We start from the raw sequence: 13,322 nt of genomic DNA, 5'->3' as shown, positions 1-13,322 counted from the left end.
ATCATTTTTAGCAGTTTTGCAAAAAATGCTAACTAGCATGTTAACATGCTAGCATGCTAACTATGCTAACCATGTGACTTAGCTAACTTAGCTAATCATTTTTAGCAGTTTTGCTAAAAATGTTAACTAGCATGCTAACATGTTAGCATGCTAACATGCTAGCATGGTAACATGCTAACTATGCTAACCATGCTAACTAGCTACAGTGGGTAGGAGTCATAGTTGATGACAAGTAACAGTTACAATGGCTGAACAGTTAAAAAGTTCAGTAGTTTAAAGGGTTAAATTGTTTAACAGTGAAATATTGTAGTGAGGACTTTTATTTTGAAACAGTTTTTGGCAGAGGAAGCAGTTGAACAGGATGTGTAGTCTTAATAGGGCCAGTTTGTATGCTTAAAGCCTGAGACTGGCAGTTGAAACAGGTGGCCGAAACACCTGCCACAGGATTCTAATTGCTGTGATGTCATAAAGGGCAATGTTAAGTCAATGGGGAAATTTTGATAGTTTTTAATTAATAGTTTAAAAAGTATAAAAGTTACAAAGCTGAAAAATACATAGCACCCATGTCCTAAGTAAGACCTACGTAACATAGTTTGAATGAAGTTTCTACGTTAAACGGTTGAAGCTGCATTAAACGCGTTAGAAGAAGAATAAGAATAAGAAGAAGCCTAGGAAGAACAGTACAGTGCATTTTCATGCACTGTAATAAGAAGAAGAAGCCTAGGAAGAACAGTAGAGTGCATTTTCATGCACTCTAATAAGAAGAAGAAGAAGAAGAAGAAGCCTAGGAAGAACAGTACAGTGCATTTTCATGCACTGTAATAAGAAGAAGAAGCCTAGGAAGAACAGTACAGTGCATTTTCATGCACTGTAACTAGAAAAGCATTTCCTGAAGGAAATACAGTGCATGAAAATGCAAAAATATGATGAGTTCATATGGTTAAATTATTTGCTTGGTAGATAAGGTTTAATATAGTTGGAATGACTAAACAGTTAAATAGGTTGATAATTGAAATGGTTAAATTATTTAGGCAGATAGTTGACGATAACTAACAGTTGGAATGGCTCCAATGTTTGCTAGTAGTTATGCTAACTATGTTAACAAAGATAATAATGTTAACCAAGTTACTATGCTAACTAGCATGCTAACAATGTTAAAATGTTAACTATGCTAACCATATGACTTAGATAACCTAGCTAATCATTTTTATTAGTTATGCTAACTATGCCAACTAGCATGCTAACATGTTAGCATGCTAACTATGCTAACCATGTGACTTAGCTAACTTAGCTAATCATTTTTAGCAGTTTTGTAAAAAATGCTAACTAGCATGCTAATATGTTAGCATGCTAACTATGCTAACCATGTGACTTAGCTAACTTAGCTAATCATTTTTAGCAGTTTTGCAAAAAATGCTAACTAGCATGCTAACATGCTAGCATTCTAACATGCTAACTATGCTAACCATGCTAACTAGCTACAGTGGGTAGGAGTCATAGTTGATGACAAGTAACAGTTACAATGGCTGAACAGTTAAAAAGTTCAGTAGTTTAAAGGGTTAAATTGTTTAACAGTGAAATATTGTAGTGAGGACTTTTATTTTGAAACAGTTTCTGGCAGAGGAAGCAGTTGAACAGGATGTGTAGTCTTAATAGGGCCAGTTTGTATGCTTAAAGCCTGAGACTGGCAGTTGATGCAGCTGGCCCGAACTCCTGCCATAGGATTCTAATTGCTTAACGGCAGTCTTAATAGAGCCATATTGTATGCTTAAAGCCTGAGACAGAGTATATAGTTTAAAAGTTAAATGTAGATAGTGTAATGGATGTTGATAGACAGAAAGTTGAATGGATGTTGATAGGCAGATTGTTTAATGGATGTTGATGGATAGTTTAATGGGTGGATGAGTAAATGGTTTGAAGAGGATGAATGGATAGAAAGTTGGAGGAAATGTGTCTTATATCCTTGTAGAATGGAGAGACAGAGAGAGTTGGTCTAGTTCAGTAGAAAGCAGTTGATACAGGTGCAATCAGTTGAACTGATTCTTTGATGGGGCCTAGATGAGCAGCTGGAAGATGATACCAGGTGCAAATCAAGTTAATTAGTCCATTGTGATGTCATCAGCCCATGTTAAGTCTATGGGGAAATTTTGAGCAGTTTTTAATTAATAGTTTAAAAAGTATAAAAGTTACAAAGATGAAAAATACAAAGCCCACATGTCATAAGTAAGACCTACGCAACGCAGTTTGAATGAAGTTTCTACGTTAAACGGTTGAAGCTGCATTAACTGCGTTAGAAGAAGAAGAATAATAATAATAAGAAGAAGAAGCCTAGGAAGAACAGTAGAGTGCATTTTCATGCACTCTAATAACTAGAAAAGCATTTCCTGAAGGAAATACAGTGCATGAAAATGCAAAAAATATGATGTAAAATATCATACAGAGTAAAAACAAACTATATTGGTTGCTAGGTAGATGAGGTTTAATATAGTTGGAGTGACTGAACAGTTAAATAGGTGGATAGTTTATATGGTTAAATGATTTGCTTGGTAGATAAGGTTTAATATAGTTGGAATAATTGAACGGTTAAATAGGTGGATAATACTTAACTTAGTTAACTTAGCTAATGTTTTCATTTTTAGTAGTTATGCTAACTAGCATGTTAGCAATGTTAACATGCTAACTATGTTAACCATGTTACTTAGCTAACTTAGCTAATCATTTTTAACAGTTTTGCTAAAAATGCTAACTAGCATGTTAGCATGCTAACTATGCTAACCATGTGACTTAGCTAACTTAGCTAATCATTTTTAGCAGTTTTGCTAAAAATGCTAACTAGCATGCTAACATGCTAGCATGCTAACTATGCTAACCATGTGACTTAGCTAACTTAGCTAATCATTTTTAGCAGTTTTGCTAAAATGCTAACATGCTAGCATGCTAACATGTTAGCATGCTAACTATGCTAACCATGTGACTTAGCTAACTTAGCTAATCATTTTTAGTAGTTTTGTTAAAAATGCTAACTAGCATGCTAACTAGCATGTTAACATGCTAGCATGCTAACTATGCTAACCATGTGACTTAGCTAACTTAGCTAATCATTTTTAGCAGTTTTGCTAAAAATGCTAACATGCTAGCATGCTAACTATGCTAACCATGTGACTTAGCGAACTTAGCTGATCATTTTTAGCAGTTTTGCTAAAAATGCTAACTAGCATGCTAACATGTTAGCATGCTAACTATGCTAACCATGAGACTTAGCTAACTTAGCTAATCATTTTTAGCAGTTTTACAAAAAATGCTAACTAGCATGCTAACATGTTAGCATGCTAACTATGCTAACCATGAGACTTAGCTAATCATTTTTAGCAGTTTTATAAAAAATGCTAACTAGCATGCTAACATGTTAGCATGTTAACTATGCTAACCATGTGACTTAGCTAACTTAGCTAATCATTTTTAGCAGTTTTGTTAAAAATGCTAACTAACATGCTAACATGCTAACTATGCTAACCATGTGACTTAGCTAACTTAGCTAATCGTTTTTAACAGTTTTGCTAAAAATGCTAACTAGCATGCTAACTAGCATGCTAACATGCTAGCATGCTAACTATGCTAAACAAGTTACTTAGCTAACTTAGCTAACTAGCTACAGTGAGTATGAGTCATAGTTGATGACAAGTAACAGTTACAATGGCTGAACAGTTAAAAAGTTCAGTAGTTTAAAGGGTTAAATTGTTTAACAGTGAAATATTGTAGTGAGGACTTTTATTTTGAAACAGTTTTTGGCAGAGGAAGCAGTTGAACAGGATGTGTAGTCTTAATAGGGCCAGTTTGTATGCTTAAAGCCTGAGAATGGCAGTTGGTCCAGGTGGCCCGAACACCTGCCATAGGATTCTAATTGCTGTGATGTCATAAAGGGCAATGTTAAGTCAATGGGGAAATTTTGATAGTTTTTAATTAATAGTTTAAAAAGTATAAAAGTTACAAAGCTGAAAAATACATAGCACCCATGTCCTAAGTAAGACCTACGTAACATAGTTTGAATGAAGTTTCTACGTTAAACGGTTGAAGCTGCATTAAACGCGTTAGAAGAAGAATAAGAATAAGAAGAAGCCTAGGAAGAACAGTACAGTGCATTTTCATGCACTGTAATAAGAAGAAGAAGCCTAGGAAGAACAGTAGAGTGCATTTTCATGCACTCTAATAAGAAGAAGAAGAAGAAGAAGAAGCCTAGGAAGAACAGTACAGTGCATTTTCATGCACTGTAATAAGAAGAAGAAGCCTAGGAAGAACAGTACAGTGCATTTTCATGCACTGTAACTAGAAAAGCATTTCCTGAAGGAAATACAGTGCATGAAAATGCAAAAATATGATGAGTTCATATGGTTAAATTATTTGCTTGGTAGATAAGGTTTAATATAGTTGGAATGACTAAACAGTTAAATAGGTTGATAATTGAAATGGTTAAATTATTTAGGCAGATAGTTGACGATAACTAACAGTTGGAATGGCTCCAATGTTTGCTAGTAGTTATGCTAACTATGTTAACAAAGATAATAATGTTAACCAAGTTACTATGCTAACTAGCATGCTAACAATGTTAAAATGTTAACTATGCTAACCATATGACTTAGATAACCTAGCTAATCATTTTTATTAGTTATGCTAACTATGCCAACTAGCATGCTAACATGTTAGCATGCTAACTATGCTAACCATGTGACTTAGCTAACTTAGCTAATCATTTTTAGCAGTTTTGTAAAAAATGCTAACTAGCATGCTAATATGTTAGCATGCTAACTATGCTAACCATGTGACTTAGCTAACTTAGCTAATCATTTTTAGCAGTTTTGCAAAAAATGCTAACTAGCATGCTAACATGCTAGCATTCTAACATGCTAACTATGCTAACCATGCTAACTAGCTACAGTGGGTAGGAGTCATAGTTGATGACAAGTAACAGTTACAATGGCTGAACAGTTAAAAAGTTCAGTAGTTTAAAGGGTTAAATTGTTTAACAGTGAAATATTGTAGTGAGGACTTTTATTTTGAAACAGTTTCTGGCAGAGGAAGCAGTTGAACAGGATGTGTAGTCTTAATAGGGCCAGTTTGTATGCTTAAAGCCTGAGACTGGCAGTTGATGCAGCTGGCCCGAACTCCTGCCATAGGATTCTAATTGCTTAACGGCAGTCTTAATAGAGCCATATTGTATGCTTAAAGCCTGAGACAGAGTATATAGTTTAAAAGTTAAATGTAGATAGTGTAATGGATGTTGATAGACAGAAAGTTGAATGGATGTTGATAGGCAGATTGTTTAATGGATGTTGATGGATAGTTTAATGGGTGGATGAGTAAATGGTTTGAAGAGGATGAATGGATAGAAAGTTGGAGGAAATGTGTCTTATATCCTTGTAGAATGGAGAGACAGAGAGAGTTGGTCTAGTTCAGTAGAAAGCAGTTGATACAGGTGCAATCAGTTGAACTGATTCTTTGATGGGGCCTAGATGAGCAGCTGGAAGATGATACCAGGTGCAAATCAAGTTAATTAGTCCATTGTGATGTCATCAGCCCATGTTAAGTCTATGGGGAAATTTTGAGCAGTTTTTAATTAATAGTTTAAAAAGTATAAAAGTTACAAAGATGAAAAATACAAAGCCCACATGTCATAAGTAAGACCTACGCAACGCAGTTTGAATGAAGTTTCTACGTTAAACGGTTGAAGCTGCATTAACTGCGTTAGAAGAAGAAGAATAATAATAATAAGAAGAAGAAGCCTAGGAAGAACAGTAGAGTGCATTTTCATGCACTCTAATAACTAGAAAAGCATTTCCTGAAGGAAATACAGTGCATGAAAATGCAAAAAATATGATGTAAAATATCATACAGAGTAAAAACAAACTATATTGGTTGCTAGGTAGATGAGGTTTAATATAGTTGGAGTGACTGAACAGTTAAATAGGTGGATAGTTTATATGGTTAAATGATTTGCTTGGTAGATAAGGTTTAATATAGTTGGAATAATTGAACGGTTAAATAGGTGGATAATACTTAACTTAGTTAACTTAGCTAATGTTTTCATTTTTAGTAGTTATGCTAACTAGCATGTTAGCAATGTTAACATGCTAACTATGTTAACCATGTTACTTAGCTAACTTAGCTAATCATTTTTAACAGTTTTGCTAAAAATGCTAACTAGCATGTTAGCATGCTAACTATGCTAACCATGTGACTTAGCTAACTTAGCTAATCATTTTTAGCAGTTTTGCTAAAAATGCTAACTAGCATGCTAACATGCTAGCATGCTAACTATGCTAACCATGTGACTTAGCTAACTTAGCTAATCATTTTTAGCAGTTTTGCTAAAATGCTAACATGCTAGCATGCTAACATGTTAGCATGCTAACTATGCTAACCATGTGACTTAGCTAACTTAGCTAATCATTTTTAGTAGTTTTGTTAAAAATGCTAACTAGCATGCTAACTAGCATGTTAACATGCTAGCATGCTAACTATGCTAACCATGTGACTTAGCTAACTTAGCTAATCATTTTTAGCAGTTTTGCTAAAAATGCTAACATGCTAGCATGCTAACTATGCTAACCATGTGACTTAGCGAACTTAGCTGATCATTTTTAGCAGTTTTGCTAAAAATGCTAACTAGCATGCTAACATGTTAGCATGCTAACTATGCTAACCATGAGACTTAGCTAACTTAGCTAATCATTTTTAGCAGTTTTACAAAAAATGCTAACTAGCATGCTAACATGTTAGCATGCTAACTATGCTAACCATGAGACTTAGCTAATCATTTTTAGCAGTTTTATAAAAAATGCTAACTAGCATGCTAACATGTTAGCATGTTAACTATGCTAACCATGTGACTTAGCTAACTTAGCTAATCATTTTTAGCAGTTTTGTTAAAAATGCTAACTAACATGCTAACATGCTAACTATGCTAACCATGTGACTTAGCTAACTTAGCTAATCGTTTTTAACAGTTTTGCTAAAAATGCTAACTAGCATGCTAACTAGCATGCTAACATGCTAGCATGCTAACTATGCTAAACAAGTTACTTAGCTAACTTAGCTAACTAGCTACAGTGAGTATGAGTCATAGTTGATGACAAGTAACAGTTACAATGGCTGAACAGTTAAAAAGTTCAGTAGTTTAAAGGGTTAAATTGTTTAACAGTGAAATATTGTAGTGAGGACTTTTATTTTGAAACAGTTTTTGGCAGAGGAAGCAGTTGAACAGGATGTGTAGTCTTAATAGGGCCAGTTTGTATGCTTAAAGCCTGAGAATGGCAGTTGGTCCAGGTGGCCCGAACACCTGCCATAGGATTCTAATTGCTGTGATGTCATAAAGGGCAATGTTAAGTCAATGGGGAAATTTTGATAGTTTTTAATTAATAGTTTAAAAAGTATAAAAGTTACAAAGCTGAAAAATACATAGCACCCATGTCCTAAGTAAGACCTACGTAACATAGTTTGAATGAAGTTTCTACGTTAAACGGTTGAAGCTGCATTAAACGCGTTAGAAGAAGAATAAGAATAAGAAGAAGCCTAGGAAGAACAGTACAGTGCATTTTCATGCACTGTAATAAGAAGAAGAAGCCTAGGAAGAACAGTAGAGTGCATTTTCATGCACTCTAATAAGAAGAAGAAGAAGAAGAAGAAGCCTAGGAAGAACAGTACAGTGCATTTTCATGCACTGTAATAAGAAGAAGAAGCCTAGGAAGAACAGTACAGTGCATTTTCATGCACTGTAACTAGAAAAGCATTTCCTGAAGGAAATACAGTGCATGAAAATGCAAAAATATGATGAGTTCATATGGTTAAATTATTTGCTTGGTAGATAAGGTTTAATATAGTTGGAATGACTAAACAGTTAAATAGGTTGATAATTGAAATGGTTAAATTATTTAGGCAGATAGTTGACGATAACTAACAGTTGGAATGGCTCCAATGTTTGCTAGTAGTTATGCTAACTATGTTAACAAAGATAATAATGTTAACCAAGTTACTATGCTAACTAGCATGCTAACAATGTTAAAATGTTAACTATGCTAACCATATGACTTAGATAACCTAGCTAATCATTTTTATTAGTTATGCTAACTATGCCAACTAGCATGCTAACATGTTAGCATGCTAACTATGCTAACCATGTGACTTAGCTAACTTAGCTAATCATTTTTAGCAGTTTTGTAAAAAATGCTAACTAGCATGCTAATATGTTAGCATGCTAACTATGCTAACCATGTGACTTAGCTAACTTAGCTAATCATTTTTAGCAGTTTTGCAAAAAATGCTAACTAGCATGCTAACATGCTAGCATTCTAACATGCTAACTATGCTAACCATGCTAACTAGCTACAGTGGGTAGGAGTCATAGTTGATGACAAGTAACAGTTACAATGGCTGAACAGTTAAAAAGTTCAGTAGTTTAAAGGGTTAAATTGTTTAACAGTGAAATATTGTAGTGAGGACTTTTATTTTGAAACAGTTTCTGGCAGAGGAAGCAGTTGAACAGGATGTGTAGTCTTAATAGGGCCAGTTTGTATGCTTAAAGCCTGAGACTGGCAGTTGATGCAGCTGGCCCGAACTCCTGCCATAGGATTCTAATTGCTTAACGGCAGTCTTAATAGAGCCATATTGTATGCTTAAAGCCTGAGACAGAGTATATAGTTTAAAAGTTAAATGTAGATAGTGTAATGGATGTTGATAGACAGAAAGTTGAATGGATGTTGATAGGCAGATTGTTTAATGGATGTTGATGGATAGTTTAATGGGTGGATGAGTAAATGGTTTGAAGAGGATGAATGGATAGAAAGTTGGAGGAAATGTGTCTTATATCCTTGTAGAATGGAGAGACAGAGAGAGTTGGTCTAGTTCAGTAGAAAGCAGTTGATACAGGTGCAATCAGTTGAACTGATTCTTTGATGGGGCCTAGATGAGCAGCTGGAAGATGATACCAGGTGCAAATCAAGTTAATTAGTCCATTGTGATGTCATCAGCCCATGTTAAGTCTATGGGGAAATTTTGAGCAGTTTTTAATTAATAGTTTAAAAAGTATAAAAGTTACAAAGATGAAAAATACAAAGCCCACATGTCATAAGTAAGACCTACGCAACGCAGTTTGAATGAAGTTTCTACGTTAAACGGTTGAAGCTGCATTAACTGCGTTAGAAGAAGAAGAATAATAATAATAAGAAGAAGAAGCCTAGGAAGAACAGTAGAGTGCATTTTCATGCACTCTAATAACTAGAAAAGCATTTCCTGAAGGAAATACAGTGCATGAAAATGCAAAAAATATGATGTAAAATATCATACAGAGTAAAAACAAACTATATTGGTTGCTAGGTAGATGAGGTTTAATATAGTTGGAGTGACTGAACAGTTAAATAGGTGGATAGTTTATATGGTTAAATGATTTGCTTGGTAGATAAGGTTTAATATAGTTGGAATAATTGAACGGTTAAATAGGTGGATAATACTTAACTTAGTTAACTTAGCTAATGTTTTCATTTTTAGTAGTTATGCTAACTAGCATGTTAGCAATGTTAACATGCTAACTATGTTAACCATGTTACTTAGCTAACTTAGCTAATCATTTTTAACAGTTTTGCTAAAAATGCTAACTAGCATGTTAGCATGCTAACTATGCTAACCATGTGACTTAGCTAACTTAGCTAATCATTTTTAGCAGTTTTGCTAAAAATGCTAACTAGCATGCTAACATGCTAGCATGCTAACTATGCTAACCATGTGACTTAGCTAACTTAGCTAATCATTTTTAGCAGTTTTGCTAAAATGCTAACATGCTAGCATGCTAACATGTTAGCATGCTAACTATGCTAACCATGTGACTTAGCTAACTTAGCTAATCATTTTTAGCAGTTTTATAAAAAATGCTAACTAGCATGCTAACATGTTAGCATGCTAACTATGCTAACCATGTGACTTAGCTAACCTAGCTAATCATTTTTAGCAATTTTGTAAAAAATGCTAACTAGCATGCTAACATGCTAGCATGCTAACTATGCTAACCATGTGACTTAGCTAACTTAGCTAATCATTTTTAGCAGTTTTGCAAAAAATGCTAACTAGCATGCTAACATGCTAGCATTCTAACATGCTAACTATGCTAACCATGCTAACTAGCTACAGTGGGTAGGAGTCATAGTTGATGACAAGTAACAGTTACAATGGCTGAACAGTTAAAAAGTTCAGTAGTTTAAAGGGTTAAATTGTTTAACAGTGAAATATTGTAGTGAGGACTTTTATTTTGAAACAGTTTTTGGCAGAGGAAGCAGTTGAACAGGATGTGTAGTCTTAATAGGGCCAGTTTGTATGCTTAAAGCCTGAGACTGGCAGTTGAAACAGGTGGCCCGAACACCTGCCATAGGATTCTAATTGCTTAACGGCCGTATTGTGATGTCATAATCATAATGTTAAGTCAATGGGGAAATTTTGATTAGTTTTTAATTAATAGTTTAAAAAGTATAAAAGTTACAAAGTTGAAAAATACAAAGCTCACATGTCCTAATTAAGACCTACGTAACATAGTTTGAATGAAGTTTCTACGTTAAACGGTTGAAGCTGCATTAAGTGCGTTAGAAGAAGAATAATAATAATAAAATGCCTTGGAATAACAGTACAGTGCATTTTCATGCACTGTAACTAGAAAAGCATTTCCTGAAGGAAATACAGTGCATGAAAATGCAAAAAATATGATGTAAAATATCATACAGAGTAAAAACAAACTATATTGGTTGCTAGGTAGATGAGGTTTAATATAGTTGGAGTGACTGAACAGTTAAATAGGTGGATAGTTTATATGGTTAAATGATTTGCTTGGTACATAAGGTTTAATATAGTTGGAATGATAGAACGGTTAAATAGGTGGATAATACTTAACTTAGTTAACTTAGCTAATGTTTTCATTTTTAGTAGTTATGCTAACTAGCATGTTAGCAATGCTAACATGCTAACTATGTTAACCATGTTACTTAGCTAACTTAGCTAATCATTTTTAGTAGTTTTGCTAAAAATGCTAACTAGCATGCTAACATGTTAGCATGCTAACTATGCTAACCATGTGACTTAGCTAATCATTTTTAACAGTTTTGCTAAAAATGCTAACTAGCATGCTAACTAGCATACTAACATGCTAGCATGCTAACTATGCTAACCATGTGACTTAGCTAACTTAGCTAATCATTTTTAGTAGTTTTGCAAAAAATGCTAACTAGCATGCTAACATGCTAGCATGCTAACTATGCTAACCATGTGACTTAGCTAACTTAGCTAATCATTTTTAGCAGTTTTATAAAAAATGCTAACTAGCATGCTAACATGCTAGCATGCTAACTATGCTAACCATGTGACTTAGCTAACTTAGCTAATCATTTTTAGCAGTTTTGCAAAAAATGCTAACTAGCATGCTAATATGCTAGCATGCTAACATGCTAACTATGCTAACCATGCTAACTAGCTACAGTGGGTAGGAGTCATAGTTGATGACAAGTAACAGTTACAATGGCTGAACAGTTAAAAAGTTCAGTAGTTTAAACGGTTAAATTGTTTAACAGTGAAATATTGTAGTGAGGACTTTTATTTTGAAACAGTTTTTGGCAGAGGAAGCAGTTGAACAGGATGTGTAGTCTTAATAGGGCCAGTTTGTATGCTTAAAGCCTGAGACTGGCAGTTGAAACAGGTGGCCCGAACACCTGCCATAGGATTCTAATTGCTTAACGGCCGTATTGTGATGTCATAATCATAATGTTAAGTCAATGGGGAAATTTTGATTAGTTTTTAATTAATAGTTTAAAAAGTATAAAAGTTACAAAGTTGAAAAATACAAAGCTCACATGTCCTAATTAAGACCTACGTAACATAGTTTGAATGAAGTTTCTACGTTAAACGGTTGAAGCTGCATTAAGTGCGTTAGAAGAAGAATAATAATAATAAAATGCCTTGGAATAACAGTACAGTGCATTTTCATGCACTGTAATAACTAGAAAAGCATTTCCTGAAGGAAATACAGTGCATGAAAATGCAAAAATTTGATGCGTTCATATGGTTAAATTATTTGCTTGGTAGATAAGGTTTAATATAGTTAGAATGACTGAACAGTTAAATAGGTTGATAATTGAAATGGTTAAATTATTTAGGCAGATAGTTGACGATAACTAACAGTTGGAATGGCTCCAATGTTTGCTAGTAGTTATGCTAACTATGTTAATAAAGATAATAATGTTAACCAAGTTACTATGCTAACTAGCATGCTAACAATGTTAAAATGTTAACTATGCTAACCATATGACTTAGCTAACCTAGCTAATCATTTTTATTAGTTATGATAACTATGCTAATTAACATGCTAACATGCTAACTATGCTAACCATGTGACTTAGCTAACTTAGCTAATCATTTTTTGCAGTTTTACTAAAAATGCTAACTAGCATGCTAACATGTTAGCATGCTAACTATGCTAACCATGTGACTTAGCTAACTTAGCTAATCATTTTTAGCAGTTTTGCAAAAAATGCTAACTAGCATGCTAACATGCTAGCATGCTAACTATGCTAACCACGTGACTTAGCTAACTTAGCTAATCATTTTTAGTAGTTTAGCAAAAAATGCTAACTAGCATGCTAACATGCTAGCATGCTAACTATGCTAACCATGTGACTTAGCTAACTTAGCTAATCATTTTTAGTAGTTTAGCAAAAAATGCTAACTAGCATGCTAACATGCTAACATGCTAACTATGCTAACCATGTGACTTAGCTAACTTAGCTAATCATTTTTAGCAGTTTTGAAAAAAATGCTAACTAGCATGCTAACATGCTAGCATGCTAACTATGCTAACCATGTGACTTAGCTAACTTAGCTAATCATTTTTAGCAGTTTTGAAAAAAATGCTAACTAGCATGCTAACATGCTAGCATGCTAACATGCTAACTATGCTAACCATGCTAACTAGCTATAGTGGGTAGGAGTAGTCATAGTTGATGACAAGTAACAGTTACAATGGCTGAACAGTTAAAAAGTTCAGTAGTTTAAAGGGTTAAATTGTTTAACAGTGAAATATTGTAGTGAGGACTTTTATTTTGAAACAGTTTTTGGCAGAGGAAGCAGTTGAACAGGATGTGTAGTCTTAATAGGGCCAGTTTGTATGCTTAAAGCCTGAGACTGGCAGTTGAAACAGGTGGCCCGAACACCTGCCATAGGATTCTAATTGCTTAACGGCCGTATTGTGATGTCATAATCATAATGTTAAGTCAATGGGGAAATTTTGATTAGTTTTTAAT

The sequence above is a fragment of the Alosa pseudoharengus genome, unplaced genomic scaffold (genome assembly GCF_046254945.1).
Source record: "Alosa pseudoharengus isolate Yale_2024_CS ecotype anadromous, Long Island Sound unplaced genomic scaffold, YU_APseudo_1.1 YU_APseudo_1.1_scf_7, whole genome shotgun sequence".
NCBI classification, from domain to species: domain Eukaryota; kingdom Metazoa; phylum Chordata; class Actinopteri; order Clupeiformes; family Clupeidae; genus Alosa; species Alosa pseudoharengus.
The sequence above is the reverse complement of the archived record's forward strand: the minus strand, read 5'-3'. Positions refer to the sequence as shown.